Source organism: Dermacentor andersoni, chromosome 10, assembly GCF_023375885.2.
Source record: "Dermacentor andersoni chromosome 10, qqDerAnde1_hic_scaffold, whole genome shotgun sequence".
NCBI lineage: Eukaryota > Metazoa > Arthropoda > Arachnida > Ixodida > Ixodidae > Dermacentor > Dermacentor andersoni.
In genome coordinates this window covers 15,902,005-15,917,291 of record NC_092823.1, presented here as the reverse complement: position 1 = coordinate 15,917,291, position 15,287 = coordinate 15,902,005, and the positions used below count along the sequence as shown (strand labels likewise).

Below are 15,287 nucleotides of genomic sequence, written 5' to 3'. Positions count from 1 at the left end.
TAGATACGCACTACAAGTTCGAATTATTTTTGCAAACCTGATACTTTTTTTCATTCATTGTTACCACGGACATCACCTTCCTTCGCATGTGACCGCCACCACAAATCACCACCTGTTCAAGAACACCTTAGCTAACATTGTTTAATGGAAATTTTAAGTATTTGCTCGTGTGTGTACACACACACAGACACACACACACAGATATATATATATATATATATATATATATATATATATATATATATATATATATTGTTTCACATGTAACCCATTCCTATCTCTAATGCCTTTGGCCCCAGCTGAGGGTACGTTTAATAAATAAATAAATACCACTTTATAGCCTCCGTAGAAGATTTTTGCATGTATGCGGCGCAACTTTCATATGCTTCCTTAACACTCCACATCAAGTCCATATGTTCTGCAGACCTTTCTTAAGGCAAATATTTGAAACCCATATATTTGACATCTGACTTTATGCGGAACGTTGAGTTATAGTTTTGGATTGCGCTGAAGTTCGACAGATGGCCGAAAAGAGAATGTTCGAAGTTCCTGGGACCATGGTCTTCAAATTTAAACCTAATACCGGCATTATCGCTACTACCAGTAATTATGCCATGGGAAAATGGGTAAACGGCATTGTGGGGCTGCACCCAGCAAAATTTGAAAGAGGAAATCCCACGTGACAGCTGGTCGAAACAGGCCATGAAATGGTGGGGCTGCGACAGAGAAATTACAGCGAAGCAAGTGGCTTTCTGGGTTGTAAGCCAAGGACAGAGATGATCAACATAGGATGATCGCTTGACCACTGCTGATAATTTATACGTATAATACCGTCCTGAAATTTTTGTAACTTGCACAAGATTTATGCTGATGTGAGCGAGATTGGTTATTCTACTTCACTATATATTCCAAAATAGCTTTCTAAAAGCCTGTTCGCGTGCCGACATGGCATTATATTCGACGGTGATGAGTTTTAGCTTGCCAATAGATAATGTACACTACATAAACAGCGTATATGTGCAATTCGTGTGACACGCACTTAGCGCAGAAAGTGAGGAGAAGCACACGTACCCTTCGGAAGAACTTTGCACAGACATATTGCATTGGCAGGAATAATGCAGGAATAGGGCTCACACATGTTTGCAATATTAGTCACAAATACGTATTTGTGCCGTGTCACGACAGCTTTAGGATGTTCCGTTGCTTTATACCTACTCCGAACGGCAAGTGTCTTTCTCGCTGGTTTTCCTAGTTATATCTGTGAGACTGTCGTTTTCTTGGGCTTGACCGTTCTTTTTTTTATGGTGTGACAGACTTCAGAAAGTGTGCAGGCGTATGAAAATGCCTTCATGGTGGACACCTTCGTAGCACACTTGTTTATTCGGGTAACGCAATCGAGTATAACGGGAGACGTTTGTCTATGGAAGTTCGAACAGACACCGCGAAGCAAGGCGGACGATACGAAACAGCGACTCGTTCTGTCAGTTCGTCTTGCCTACACTGTTTTCTGGCCACCTAGGGATCCCTAGGGAGCCTGGGGAAGGCTTCCCTAGGCAGAGTGACGTGAGTGTCGGCTCCCGTGGCAACTAATCCGGCGTCGCTCAGTCGCGCCGGCGGAACGCCAGCCGGCGGGCGCGTATAAAAGCACGCAGCCTACCGCACGTGCTTCGAGCCCGGGTCCTCGCCCAGCACAGGAATCACCACCGTCTGCGCCGCTTCGGAACGAAAGGTGAGCTGCGGCACAGTGTGTGGATAGTCGGGGAGTTCATGGCGCGATTGCGGTAGGCGCCGCTTCCTTGCGAAAGGGACTTCCGGGCAAACTCCTGAAACGTGCCTGCTTTTCACGCATGTGAATTCTCTCGTTACTCTTAAAAAGCCTGGCTACAATTCCTGTATTAGAAGTTTCGTGCCACAACTTTATAGCCGAAGTTTCAGCTGCGATTTGACAGGTGTGGGAGAAAGATTGCCGACTTGCGCTGGGTAAGTCTTTGCAACTGTCTTACTGTTATTCAAATAATTGAAAGTGCCTAACTGAACTAAAGTGTAACCAGAAAACTGTACTCTAACCGAAATTTTGACAGGGACAGGAGAATGAACGGTATTCTTCTACCCTGCGTGAGCGCTAACCTGAAACGAGGCGTTGAAACTTAACGGGTGGGAACAACAAGGTTCCGTATTTCGGTGAAGGTGGGTCAAAACCGCATTAGGCTAAACAATATAGCTCTCTTTCAAATGTTGTAGTGACCCACTGGCAGCATGTTATGTCTCGCATGTGTTGTATACGGCAGTTGGTACAGACTCTGTCTATACGACAGAAAATATGAGATGTAAATACGAGATGTTTGCAGATTAGAGCTGCGCAATTGAAGATTCGCTTCATAACAGAAAGGTTGCTCGACAATTTCTGAGGGACCGCTGGCATGCATTGCAGCTTAATGACTTAGATTCCTACCTTAGAAACTCACATACGAGCTGTGTAAAAGTAAAAGAAAAGGTATGAACTAAGAAGCAAAGGCATAAAGCTTGCAAACCAGGAGGCTTGCATTGCAAATGAAATGTGTGCTCGCCAAGGGAACACGGCACGCAAACCAGAGGAGCCATTTGTAAAAGTTCTTGCGAGATTGCATTGTGGCCACGAACGAATGTCGCTGGACGAAAGGCAAGCACTAGTGTCAAGAAGCATGTGGTGAACCAGCATGCGGCCAGGCGCACTAACTGCCCATTTCAGAGTTAAGAGCTCAGAGTGAATAGTTGAAAGGTCCTTTCGAACTAAATAGAAAATTGTGCGGTAAGCTTCTTTCTACACATGTTCACTAAATTTTAGATCGTCACACGACTCGTTTCCTTCTCTCGAACTGTGGAATCTCGCGTGGTCACTCCTGCTACCGGCGCCCCACAGCAGTCGACACTTCATCACGTTACCATTTGCTTCTCAGACGTTCACGGCGCCCGGTTTTGCATTGGTGCTCAAATTCCGATGGGTATACGTGGTTCAGTTATGCCTAAGCCCAACGTTTGCGCCAAAGCTTTATGCAGCAGAAGAAACTGTTTCTGGCACACATTTCAGGTTGCGAACAAGATTTTCCACTCGTCTAATGGGCATGTGGCAACTCGAGCAGTAATGAATAACCGTGACCTCCAGTATGCCGCCTCCCAGTGTGCACGAACAGCACTGTGTCACGGAGGATGCGCAAAAGAAGTCGCACTTTCGGTACAACGATGAAAAACGCGCGGTGAAACGCTGCATCGGTGCGCCTCACTCCCCGATCTAAGCATGACAAGTATCCGCTTACTGGAACTGCGACATCTGTTTTTGATAGTTTTGATTTTAATGTGCTTCGGTCTTGCATTTAGTGGCGGAGCCGGAAACCAGCTCCTGCGGTTCGAAGTAGTTATTTTTCTTTTCTGCTCAGCAAGCTTCGCTTCCTTTTTCTACTACTGCGCAGCAACAGCTTCAGCAATTGAAGACTACGTTCGGAAAGAAAGAAAAGGAGAGTAACATGGGCACATAAAACTTATTTCTTATTTTTCGTACATTTTGACTGTCTTCCGTCATTTGGATGCTTTGCTTTGAGAAAATAAATTGCTCACGACGCAAGAAAACTGTGCACAGCGGTTAAGCAAACACGGCTACAATTTCACCACCGCCTGTCGCTCTGCCTACACTTAACGAGGCAGCGTCGCTCCATTTGCCACCACTGATCTCATGCTTTTCGCTTTTTACAGCGGAGAGGTTAAGGGCTACTTTCCCCACTATCATGTCCGCATGTAGAAAAGGATCCAGAAGATAGTACAATGCTGGGCCGACGCGCGGCGGAGTTGACGCGCGGCGGAGTTGACGCCGGCGTTAAGCACTTCCACACGTGGGCCGGTCCGAAGATAGTGCAATACCGAGCCGACCCGCGGTGGAGGGGTAGTTCGCACTTAAGGGGCCCACAAACACAGCTTCGCTGGTCATTCTTCTCAAAGAGTACAAGGACACTGAGCTCAGTAACTTGCAATGTTACAGCCTTGGCGGCAAAAAATTGAAAATAAAAATAAGTCCGGGACGACTCTGCTTTTACTAACACATCTTGTCGACTGTTGGGGTAGTTATGTTGCTGAAATGATGAAGGAGTCACGCTGGAAGGGCACGGGAGAGGCGAGGAGGCTTCCTGTGCTCTTGTTAATTATACGTAGTAAAGGAAGGGCGCTTCATTGGACGTTTCTTATGTGTAGAGTTTATGCACTGCCATGTTTTGTCAACGATCGACACTAGTAGTGTGGCCGAGGTAAATACCTCATTGTAAAGTACTTAGCTTCCCAAGTTTCTGTTATATGGTCCAAGCCACATCCCCATATGCTATTACTCGAAGAATGCGCTGGTTGTACGCATTTCTTTTCAAGGTTACTGGTATGTGCCATCTGCAACCTAGAGCGCATGTAATATGTGTTCAACCCGTTTTTATTCATTTGAAAATTTCCTTTTCATGTTCGCACTAACGCCTTTACACTGTGCTTCAAGTGGCTACCAATCACAAACTCTTGTTGTCATCAGAGGCTCTTCAAGATGACCTTAGTCTTCTCCATATTAATTTCCTAACCCAGCATTTGCGTTTCCCTATTGAAACTTTCGGTTATTTGCTATAGGTCATCTTTCGCGGATGAACAGGACCTTCATTTTGAAAACCAAAATTTGCTGTCATTCCCCGTTGACCTGTACACGTAAACATTTCCTGTTTTGCACATTCAGTAATTGGAAGAATACAATGACTAACACTGGAGAAATTGTCTCCTTCTCTACAAACCTTCTGAATTGAGAGTTCTCGTTTCGTTGTGAATAATAATGGCGCAAGTGGTACGTCTATAGATAATTATTTATTTATATCCTAATAATACATTAGGCCTTTGACTGTCGTGACACTGAAGCAACAGGAGGAAACTTCAAGCTTACTCCCTTGCCCCATAATAAATATGGACTCAGCGTTGCGAAAACCTAACGATGCCAATACACGACACATGTCGGCAATTGGAGGACAACGTTATTGCGAACAATACAGCGATGACGGACAGTGATCATATATTGGGTTTCGTGGCGCAAGGGACAATGATGGCCAAACAGCGCCTACCAAAGAGACAACAAGTGAACTACTGAATCGCATTTATCAGTGCAACAACATACGTTAAGTACATCACATGGACATGGCCAAAACAATCCCCCCCTGCCCACACACACACACGAAATGCATTGAAAATTTTGATTGATCTTGTAAACATTAGTTAGGGGTAAGCTCCCTCAGTTAAATAAGTTACCAGAGGCGGATTGTTCAGTAAGTTAGGGAGTTTCCATATAATCCGCCTTTTTCATGGCATGATGGCGCATGCGCACTGCTCTAGCTGATTACTCACGAAACGTTTCGGAAGGGTTGAGCGCACGGCCACGCGGCCCAATCTCCGGGAAAAGCTCTCCGAAAAAAAAAAAAAAATCGCTCCGACGCGCGCTGCTGCAAACACTCGTGCTGTGTACCGCGTTGAAACTGTACTGTTAGCTGGACTTTAGTACGGCGCCGAAAACATGTGTAGCGTGAGACTGCAACTCAACTTTAAAACAGAAAGCGTCCAGGGCTTCGACCGGACTGCACCGTGAGCCACGTAGTTGCCGTCTTTCACTGATGGCTGGCAAATTTAACGAAAATCTCCTTTGTTACTCTTGGGAGACACCTAAAAGCATCCCGTTGCTGACGAAGTCTTCTTGCGGCGTCAGCCCTCACTCGCTGGTGGTAACTACGCGCGCCTGACTTCACGCACTCGTTTAAGGCGCGGTTACACTGGGTCTATACGAGACCGACAAGACGCTCACGCCAACGGTTGGCTTACTGTTCGGCACGGTGTGTCGCTGTGGACACTTCATCATGCCAGGCCAAAAACCGCCGAGTGCGAGTTGTCGTACCTCGATGGACTTTCTTCTCGACGGCACCGACAAAATCAGAGTGCCGACCATCGCTCGACCGCACACCGCGATAGCGGCCGCCGAACAGAAAACGCGATAGCCGTACTGCTCTCGCTTGTATATATAATTAATTGCACTCAAAATGAGTCAAACCACGCCTACGTCGTTGAACTGCACAAGCTTCAACCCTCTCAAGCCGTGCACATGGAGCTTGAGCCAATGGTGATGCTGTCGTGTTCGTGGGCCAGCTACCGGCGGACCTAAACTTAGAAGAAAGCAGTTAGGGCGAAGGGAACTACTTTCGTCGTTCAGTTCTGACCTTAGTGATTTGAAACCAACTAGACTTCACTTCAAACGGCGCGCCACCCTACGTGGCAAGCGGCGACAGTGCTTTGCAAACACCGTTAACTTCACCTTTCTCGTAGGCTGCCGGTGGCATTCGCTACGTAGATTGGTGGCTGCGATTTCTTAATGCTGCCACATTTTTTTAATTGCGGATATGCACTGTTTGCCTCTCAGTCAAACGGGAAACACGAGATGCTGCATTCGGTGAAGCAGCATAAACAGCTGCCTCGCTCGGCTACCAACGGCGTCAGAGATGGCATCCGCGTTTTCGCGAGAGAACAACATGGCCTATAAATGCGCGCTTGTACGAGCACAACTGTCTCTGATAATGGTTTATGGAACGCAAGAAAGCGAGAATAACTAATCCCTAAAATAAAAGCGGGAATCACACCTGAATCAACAGACCGCAATATATGTATCTAGATCACAATTGGGGTTGTTTAAGTGACCCGGCCGCTCATATTGACTTGCCTCAGGGTGTAACAACGCGGCTCATATGCACCGATAGTGCATGTACGTTTCGCTACCTTTTGACATTGTTTCATATTAGCGATGTAGCTTTTCCACACTATTTGACGATCACAACGATCTGTGGCTGTAGATGTCGATGTAAACAATTGCGCCGCTTTGGTGAATCCGGCTCGGAAGGCTGCCATTGAAGACATCTTGAACATGGGCATTGTGTAAAGAAAGTGCAAAAGGAATACAGAAAGCGATGTGCAGGTGCTGAAATTATCGACAAGAAACTTCCAAGGTCGTCGCGACGGCAGACGGACCGGCCGCACTGTTAGCAGAGCAGCGCGCACTCAGGCCTTTTCACCCAGCAGTTGCTAGGCTCAACATAGCTCCCAGAAGTGACATGCTGCCCCGAATAAGCCATTAATACTTATTTGGGATCCACAAAATGCACAACCGACGGGCAGTCAACATGGGTGCAAGTACACAAATCAACCGCCGAAAGCTCCGGCACCAAAACATGTCCAGCCGCGTGCGGTAGAGGACAGCGCAGGAAAATGAAAAAGGCGGATTAACTGGATGCCATATCTAGCTCTTGTTATAATTATAATGAATTTTTTTGTGTGAAATCATGTTTAATTGTACTGTTAGCGGTGTACGAAGAAATGCAGTTTGATGTTTGAAACAGCGCTAAAAACAAGGGGTGGGGGAGTAAAGAGAGGACAGACAGAGCGCTGCCTGTCCTTTCCTTATCTTTTTCCGACGAATGTTTTGTGCTCTTTGAAGCCCCGAATTTGAAAAAGAATTAACAAGGTCGCGTCAAAATATTGCTGCGAAAGGAAATCGTGTCTCCACCGATTTTTGACTCAATGACCGCGATTACAGACAATCTTCTTTCACACATGATATCATTGTCCCATATAACGTTTTGCTTGAGGTATAAGTTAAGGATAAAGTGGATGGCTTTTTTTCCACAGGTACATGTTTGACCAGGGCATAGCTCTCGTTGGCGTAAATACCGTGTATATAACGCGTTTCGTGTGGCCTCGTGTACATCAAAGCAGCGCATCCTTACTACGTATTAGACTTGGCGTCGCGCACAGTGCGTATTTGACAATGCTCTTTCACGGCAGCGTCAGCGGTGTGTGAGCCGAGAAAAGACCGAACGCCGAGACAAGCAAACACAAATGGCAACAGCTACGGAAGCCAAACGAACAGCGGAAGCAGAAGCAATGAAGCACTGGCCGCGTTGACGCCACAAGCATCATGTCTCGCCAGAAGGCCGTAGTGATTGCAAGCTTTGGCGATGCGGCCTCGGAAAGCTGCGGCTGTGAGGAGCAGCACCGCCAGCTGCGGTGGAGGCATCGCACTTCGATGGTGAGCGAAGTGAGGCCCAAGGAAAACTGCGGGCGTTGTGCCAACTCCCAGGGAAAGGATTAGATAGATTTACTTTGACATTTACGGTTCGTTGCACCTACATAAATGTATGCACCGCACACAGAGACACAGACGCATGCGAACAAAACGTGTTCTTTCTCTACTTACTTCAAACCCACGACTGCGTATTCTGACCAGAGAAAGCTCAATCTGAAATGAAACACTATACAGCTAGTGCATGCCTGACGATCGATAACACGTCGTTTCTATGTCTGGCTTTGTTCACGTTGCACTGTATAGTTTTCCTTGGACCTGAAGTGTACCGTCGGACCCATTACAATGCTTCATTGCAGCCTCTACAGTGTTCCTTCGTTAAAATGCACGAGCAGCAGTTCTCTATACGTGTCCTGCTGACTGAAAGTGCTGCGTAGTAGTGGCTAGTGTTGTTTTTGTACCACAAGGAAGTGTTTGTTTTCAAGATTGACTAAACTTAACTCATTCATAAACTTCAAGAGCTATCTGATTACTACCCGCCGTGGTTGATTAGTGGCTTTGGTGTTGCGCTGCTAAGCACGAAGTCGCGAGATCAAATCCCGGCCACGGCGGCCGCATTTCGATGGGGGTGAATTGCAAAAACAGCCGTGTACTTAGATTTAGGTGCACTTTAAAGAGCCCCACGTGAACAAAATCAATCTCGAGACCCCATTACGGCGTGGCTCATATTGTGATGGTGGTTTTGCATGTAAAACTCCAAAATTTGATTTACTTATTTGATAACTGTTACCGTAAGTACCCACGCTAAAGCACAAGTTTTTCTTTGCTACGGTGTAAAAGGCTTGGGTTATCGATACTTTGCGACTTGATCTCTGACGAGACCAGACCATGTAACAAATCCAAGAGCAGAGATCAACGAAGTTCAAGAACTTGTCAAATAATTGTTTAGTAATGCTACCGTGTATATGCGAAGCACATCTGCGCACGAGGATGTCCTCTAGAACCAAAGGCAAGGTGCTTCATAAGGTTTCCGCTCAGCGTCTCTACTCTGCAACAAACATTTAGCAAAATATGCCAGGAGATTACCTTAACGGCTTGCCAGTGATAAGTGCATACACTTATGTGGACAACTTTTTAAACACCTTTTAAGGATTGGAATAAATAAAAGGCATGTAAGAGGACAACGCCTTTTTTGTCAAAACATGTATGTCTCGCGTTGTAGAGCTGTGAAACTGACCCGCCAACACGTCTAAATATCAATTTAAGGCAGAAAGCAGGGCTAGTTGGTGGATATTTGTATAAGGGGACATCGCCCTAGCGCGTAAAAAAGGACACGGACAGGAACATGAAAAAAGACAGCTAGCGTTCGGTGTGTCTTTTTTTCATGTTCCTGTCCGTGTCCTTTTTTACGCGCTAGTGCGATGTCCCCTTATACGAATAAATATCCATCGCGGTCTATTTACGGGCATGACAATCAACGAACGCGTCAACCTATCAGCACCACGTGTCACTATTCGATTGGACTCGGTTGTAATTGAGACGCTGGTACCGCGGTAATTGAAGGTCACGTTAATTATTTTCCTACAAAGCTCATACTTCTAAACCCACGGACCTTTTTAGATGTTACAATTATTAGGACGATGGTATGAAAAACGATGCTTGTGAAGTTACTTTAGATTACATATTAGCGTACGGCAAAAGCGTTATGTTGCTTAACTTCTCTTCTGCTCCAACAAAAGGCATTACTTAATAATTTATAAGGGCAAACAGTACCATCAAGGGGTACAGAGCGACGCAGTCTTTGTTTCGCAGTTTTTGTGCGTTGAGCCGCTTCATGTGTATTTACAGCATCGTGCGTGCAACCGCATGCAAAATACGAGAAAAAAGAGATAAGCACATAAGTAGCGCTAATTCTCAACTGTTCTTGCGGAAGCAAACCTCGCACCGTTATACAGGGTTGCCAGTGATGCTCACCGCAGTCAGGCTTTGAGGAATGCCATGTCTTTTTTTGACAGCGCAATCGACGTCTTCGATACACGATCACTAAGTGTAGCTATAATTTCTGATTCGGGAATTCTTTTGATTAGCGGGATACGGCTCTTCCGGGCAAGGTTGGTTTCACCGGAACTTTTTCGACAACCACACAATCCGCACGAAAAGGCAAGAAAATAATCACCATTCCGCTGCGATAGTATGGGCGCCGATCGTTGACGCCCGTTTTGAAGCACCCGCGGGCCATATCACAGGCAAGCCAAAGAGCAACTTGCCATGGACATAAGTTTCCGGTACGCAAAAAGACAGGAAAAGGACGGCGTCGTAGTTCAGTGAATAGCAAGACAGTGGGACATATTAAGGACTGAATAGACACATACAGCAACAAAACTTCCACAAGCTGACGTTGATTTGTTAACGACATGACGTCGAGGCGTTGCGCTCCTCTCAATCTGGTAGAGCCTCCGGCGTGCGCTCTGCTGGTTTCGAACATCGGCAGGATTGCCTTTCCCCTCTTGAACCAGACTCAGGATTGCACTTCACGCAAGTCTGCCCAAGGTCTCAGAATGTTGTTTGTCCGACGGTGTCCATACGTAAAATTGTTGCCTATGTAGACCCAAATTTCACGCTGTCAATATTCCAAAAAGAAACTCACCATCTTATGCAACTGTGCTGGTATTAGTAGAGTACAAGGAACTCAATCTCATATCGCTTTATTTCCAGAAAACTTTCTCGTCCGAATATTTAATCCAATCATTGGAGCTTTCAACCGCAGTGCTTACTTTTTTCCGACCTATCGTTAATTCATCAGACCACTAGTCGTCTACTACGTGGTAGGTAACCAGTGGTACGTATATCAGACTAGGTAGTGCATTTGATCAGGTATTTAGCGCTGGAAAACGTATAGAAAAGTCATTTTTACTGTTACGTACAAGATTACACACACAGACAAATATTAATCAGATTTATCCCGAAAAGTGAAATATGTGCCAGTAGTTGTGAAAATATGAAGCAACCCAGAACAGCAAGTCGTTCTCGGTCAAGGCAAGAAAGAGCATGCGAACAGAAATACTTAAGTCAGAATAACATCTCGGCTGTTTCGACAGTCTCTGTAGCAGGGGATGAGGGACCCTTTGTGAAACTGAAGAGACAATCACAGCGACGGCATTACTGCGCTAGATATTCTTCATTCCTCTACTAACTCTTGTGGAAGTTTAAAAAGAGAAGAAACCACAGCGTGCTTATGAGACTTTGCAGAATCACACACCAGTTTTGAGCGAAGCCGTTTGTCTCGAGTAGTTGTATTGTACTAATAATTTTCAAGCCCCTAATTACACCGCACGCTTAAAAGCGTTGCCCGCACATTAGTATAAGGTATCCCCACATTCTTTGCCAATATAATCTTGGTGTCTCATTTTGCTCTCCGTTTACACCGGGATATTACATGCCTATATCGGATATGTATCACCCTCAGGCGGCACAACATCTGCTTGACGGATATGATAGTAATTTGACCCACATACTTGATATTTAGATTGCACATCAGATATACCGATTCCTATTACATATGCGCTAGGCGGAACATTCAGTACGCCTGGGCCATCGAGGAAATTTCCACCTAGCTTTGAATTACGCAGAAAAATAGGGAGGGAATGGGCATTCAGTAACTATGTACAAGGCGCGTTTTTAACCCGCAAGGGTTAAACAGCTAGGATGCTGGTGTCATGTTGTTACTAAGAATATTGGAGTGTCTACGCCGGCTACCATTATGGCCACTCATCTAGCATGAGGATTATGCGCAGTGTATGGAATTACTTAAATTCTTTCCTGGTGTCATAGGGCTGCCTCTCGATGTTATGTGTTAAAGCTCTTCAAGCTGTTTATTTTTGATCACAACATCTACGTATTGCCACAATTAGTGTCAATGAGCCTACTATTTCTACTATTCGGTGTTTGAGCGCATCAAGAATCGATATCATTGTTTAAAATACATATGCATCAATACCCATGTCAAGTACTGTTTAACATCCGCAAACGCCGTTGTAGCCAAGTGGTTGTGATGTTGCATAGCTGAGCACGAGGGTGCGGGTTCGCTTCCGGCCGCGGCATTCCGGTGGAGGCGAAATAAAAAAAGGCCCGCGTGCCATGCTACGTGTTAAAGCCCTTTGGCGGTTAAAAGTACAACGCAGCCCTTCAGTACAGTGTTCCTCATAAAGCCCTGGGCATTTTCAGGACGTTACAACGTTATGATGTTTCTTTGACGTTCTTAAGTTTAAGTATTATCAGCTAAGTATGGCGGCACCATAACTAACAAGTATTGTGATCTGCTCACGCACTGTAAATCATGCATTTAAATCAATTTGTTTGGTAATGATGATTTAACTGCTCCAAATAACCGTACGAGTCTACAATGCTTCTCAGTTTAACTAAAGAGAACAATAATTTAAGAGGCAACGCGCTTCTTCATCGGATCTACGCAGGATGGTTATAAGATCCCTGTGCTACCCATGTCCTTCTATGGATACTGAGAGACTTGAGATATCGCTTCGTTAATGCTAGCACGAAACACTATGGCTCGGTCAGGGTGCGCGAGGCCTGCAGAGCACGACGCGAGTCCGTCTTCGCTCAAACGCGGGCGGGCGTCCTTCCGCCACCGAGTGAGTCATGCGGCGCTCCATTGGCCGCGAGGGGGCGATGCCGTTCCCACGCGTGGTCGGACTTCCGCTTCGAATCCATCACTGTGTGCGGCGGAAACGCGTCGTCTATTGAAACTGCCGAAACGCCCGTCTGGCACGCGTAGAGTGGTCAGAAGCTGTCTCTGGTACACTCACTTCGAGCAACGAAGCGAGTGTTGGTTGGAGATTCGCGCTTATAGGGTTCCGGCTGTTTCAGCGAGCCTAAACGGTAGGAACCCGAACACCGCCTGCGTTTTAAAGCGAGAACCTCCCGGCATTACTTTACTGTGGCTGCTGCTGCTGCTGCCGCCGCCGCCGCCGCCGCCATTCCAGCCGAATAACGCCCACATTGTACAGCACGAATAAAATGAATCGCCTTATGCGCCAGTTTTCCCAGCCCACTTTCGAATAGAGTAACGCTGGGTATACACAAGGACATACGACGAAACATGCGGCTGTCTTTCGTGCATGTGTGTGTGTGTATCCTTCGCTACATAATACGAAGTTAATGTACCATTAAGCCGAAATTTCTGCATATTGTCCTAGCTAACTTTCTCGAAGGTTGAAAAACATGCACAAACATTCTAGGAGGACACGATCAAATGAGCATTGTTGCTTATTGTATGGAGTAAGTCGCACTAGTTTCTGTATAAGAAATTTTAGATTGCTGTAGAGCATTCTAGAACATATCTAATTCAACGGCTTTCGACTTTCTACTAGTGGCGCAAGCATTTATTCTCCCAAAAGAAAGCGCGTGAGTTGTAAAAAAAAAGCCCGTCACATGCCTACATGCGAGCGGCGATCGCAATGCTCTCAAACACACCTCGTATGAACAAACAGAACGTATAATCTGTATATACTGTAGCACATAGGCATAGCTTTCTATGCGTTCATCGCCGAGCTTTGGCGCGTCTGCTTTGTCGAACTTTCGCCGAGTAAAAGGGTCGACCCCAAGAAAGGGTAACTAAATGTGTGCCGCTACGACATACAGAGTGGTATCGTTGACTGAATAAAACAAGAGATCGGCCACAATATATTTAGCAAGGTTAATGTTGATGATATGATTTAGTGGTTCTTGCAAGTTCTTGGAGCAGAACAAATTCATCCACTGACCGATACTTGATGCCAGACTTGAAAAGTGAAACCTGCGTTATAGACACTCAGTTTTTACGTTCTAATGGCGCACCCTTTCGACCCACTTTTGCAGCTGCTGTCCTGCCGACTAGAATACGACTTCAGCCACTTGGTGCGTGCCCACTCTTAACACATCTAAAAGGGTATGAGCCCGAGTTTACAAGCAGAGGAGTGAAGAAATCGTCAACGCAAATTTGAAATAGGCTACAGATGGAGGAGTCGACTGGAGAAATTGCCGAATGTGGAACAAAATGTGAACGGAGCGTGCACCGGGCGTGCACAGGACGAGAAGTAGAGATGTTGCTAACAGAAGCAGTGCTTTTAGAGGAAGTGACGCGGGCCGAATAAGACTAAAGAAGAAAAACGACACGAGAACAAGGTGTACACATTGAGATGAATGCTTGACGCTGCACCTGCGTAGAAAAAAAATTGATCTTTATATAATTGTGATGGAGTTAGTTTCCATTAACCACTGTATTGAATTTGTGTAGTATGCCGTCCATTTGCATCATTAGTGTCAAGTTTGTGTAACATTTGCTTGAACATGTGCTAAAACATTAACGAAACCTTTGCTCAACACCGATTCCCACTTAAGCGCGAGATCCTAGATTTTTTGTTGTTGTTGTTTTAGTGAAAGTCTCTGGCGCAGATATATTAGTGTATCATCCCAACATCATAAGCCTTCTTACAAGCAAAGAAAAGGCTGGCCTCTCCAAGCCTTCTGTGCGTTTGATGCAAAAAGTGGCTTCGCCTGTCGCCAAAAAATATACCTATTAGCTCCACCACGCTGATCGATTTTGATTCATTCACGAACACGTGCGATAACAATGCGCTCACTCTAAGCAGTGAGGAACTCAAGAACAAAGACAACAGAAGCACTTCTACGTGGCGCTTCGTTCTGACTGTTGTGGACACACTGTCTTGTTTCGTCTCTCCAGCACTTTAACATCACAAAACGAAAAACTTGATCCATTTCTCCTTCCTTGAGGTGGACTTTTGTTTTCCGGCCTGTATGTTTAAACCTGACGTCCGTGAAAGTGATGACCTATCGAGACGTGGAGTGACGCGCATTCCTCGGAAGCTCAGCCGTTTACCGCGATTGACGTGACCATTGCGTCTGATGCTACAAAACGCGTGCAGATGGCGCAGGTTAAGCTCCGCCATGCTTTATCGCAATATGTGCCTTGGAATGCTACTTCTCTGCTTTGAATAGCCCGGGGCCACGGAATTTCACATCAGCGCGCCAGTCCCAGGGCGCCAAAGCGAGCACTAGCTACCGAAGACCAAAATTACCTCTTTGACCTCCAGCCTTGGCGAATAGGTGAAACCCGTCAAAGCTTTAGCTGGCCGAGCGATGGTGTTGCGCGATGCACAGCCGTCTGGTG

General features: G+C 45.9%; 1 protein-coding gene across 1 annotated transcript in view; it reads left to right on the top strand.

Annotated features, from left to right (window-relative positions):
- Positions 1-1,609: 1,609 nt before the first annotated feature.
- LOC126518953 (insulin-like) overlaps positions 1,610-15,287 on the top strand; it is a 44,757-nt gene continuing 31,079 nt past the window's right edge. The window contains exon 1 of the mRNA XM_050168563.3: positions 1,610-1,729. The gene's annotated coding sequence lies outside the window, so the exon portion shown is untranslated. The remainder of the gene's footprint in view (positions 1,730-15,287) is intronic.